Source organism: Tupaia chinensis, unplaced genomic scaffold, assembly GCF_000334495.1.
Source record: "Tupaia chinensis unplaced genomic scaffold, TupChi_1.0 Scaffold000377_2, whole genome shotgun sequence".
NCBI lineage: Eukaryota > Metazoa > Chordata > Mammalia > Scandentia > Tupaiidae > Tupaia > Tupaia belangeri.
Window position 1 is genome coordinate 1,020,585 of NW_006159876.1, and position 2,073 is coordinate 1,022,657.

At 45.7% G+C, this 2,073-nt stretch overlaps 1 pseudogene; it reads left to right on the forward strand.

Moving 5' to 3' along the window:
• Positions 1 to 773: 773 nt before the first annotated feature.
• LOC102469157 (non-histone chromosomal protein HMG-17 pseudogene) lies at positions 774 to 1,051 on the forward strand (annotated as a pseudogene).
• The last annotated feature ends 1,022 nt before the right edge of the window (positions 1,052 to 2,073 follow it).

Consider the following 2,073-nt stretch of genomic DNA (forward strand, 5'->3'; position numbering starts at 1 on the left):
TTCACCACTTTATGAGGTCAGGATTTTTATAGAAAACCTAACAAGGATATGATAAGAAAAGAGAGGGTTAGTCTCTCTTTTTATAAAGAGAGATTTTTGCTATAGGGCATGTGTGCTCACTGCAGAGGCAGAGAGACAGAAAGCAAGAAACCACACCCTGCCAGGGGGTATGGATGGTTGTAATTCCTTCTCCTCCTGGGATTTTGGGCATGTGTGCACACGTGCCAGGCGTGATTTACAAACTACCAGATCCAAGACTCAAACCACAGTCAACCATGTGGGAGTCCAACACTTAACCACCACACCATCTGCTGCCCCCCTTATCCATCTCTTTAGTTTTTCTCTTTTTTTTCCATAAAGAGAGTTTTTTTGTTTTTGTTTTGCTATAGGGCACTTGTGTTTACCAGAGAGATGGAGAGAAAAAGTGAGAAATCACCCCACAGGGAGTATGGCCACACTGCAGTCCCTTTTCCATTCTCCTCTCTGGATCCCAGACTCCCACCTGATGTGAGTTTCAAGCCTCCAGGACTGGGACTCAAACCACAGTAGGCCATGTGGGAGTCCAGTGCCTTTACTATACCAACTGCCAGCTCCTTCTTTTATTCCTATAGGGGTAAAAATTTTAAGCAAAATATTTGCAAATAGAGTCCAGCAGTCTGTAAAAGCATGATATAGGAGCAGTGTGAAGAAAAGATGAGAGCAAACCCCAGACAGACCGAAGCCTGTGCGCCACTCATCTCCTGCATCCAGGGCCTACCACCGACATCACCACCATGCCCAAGAGAAAGGCTGAAGGGGATGCTAAGAGATAAAGCCAAGATGAAGGATGAACCGCAGAGAAGATCTACAAGGTTGTCTGTGAAACCTGCTCCTCCATAGCCAGAGCCCAAGCCTAAAAAGGCCCCTGCAAAGAAGGGGGAGAAGGTGCACAAAGGGAAAAAGGGAAAAGCTGATGCTGGCAAGGATGGGGACAATCTTTCAGACAATGGAGATGCCAAAACAGACCAGGCGCAGAAAGCTGCAGGTGCTGGAGAAGCCAAGTGAAGTGTGTGCATTTGTGATAACTGAGGACTTCGGGTGACTGCATAGTTTGAATACGATTTTTTATTAAGTTTTATAAGAATGCAGAATTTTGCTTTACCTTATTTATTTATTTATTTATTTTAGGAATTATTTAACTTTATTTATTTATCTTAATTTAACCAGAGAGGAACAGAGTGTGGGGAGTAGGTGAGAAAGGAAGCCATTAGGTTGAGAATTCAAACCGGAGTCAGCCATGTGGAAGTCCAGCACCCTTAACCAGCAGGCCACCTACCGAATTCAATATTTTATTTATTTATTTATTTATTTTGAGAGGTTTTTGCTATAGGGCACGTGCGCTTGTCAGAAAGACAGAGACAGACAGAACAAGAAAATCACCCCCAGGGGGATGGCCACACCGCAATCCCTTCTCCTCCATTCTCCTCTTGGGATCTTGGGCATGCACGCACATGTGCCTGGTGTGAGTTTAAGCCACCGGGTCCGGGACTTGAGCCACAGTCAACTACATGGGAGTCCAGTGACACAGCCATTATGCCAACTGCTGGTGCCCCCATTATTATTTTTTTTTTAAACCATGTTGTTAGCACACAGACCACTTCATTGTTGTTTTTTGGTGAAGGGGCATTTGTCACTAATAGAATGCCTCTGAAGCTGGCTTGATTTGGGTAACATCTTTCCCTTCTAGTTTTGAGAGCTTTCCTCCTGGCTTCCAAGAGGAGGAAGTCCCTGATGTTGACACACACAGCCACCTTGGCACAGATGCCCTGTGGTGTGGAAAACTTAACATTTGCTTTTATGTCCGCTCCCTCTCTGCCTTTAGCATAGACTTAACTCCCTTAAACCAGAGACCTGTGGGACCTGACCTCAAAAAATTGGTTACCAGGACCAGCAGTTAGCGTAGTGGCTATGTCACTGAACTCCCATGTAGTAGACCGCACGTCGCATCCCGGACCTGGTGGCTTAAAACTCATGCCGGGCACGTGTGCGTGCATGCCCAAGATCCTGAGAGGAGAAGGAAGGAGAAGGGATTGT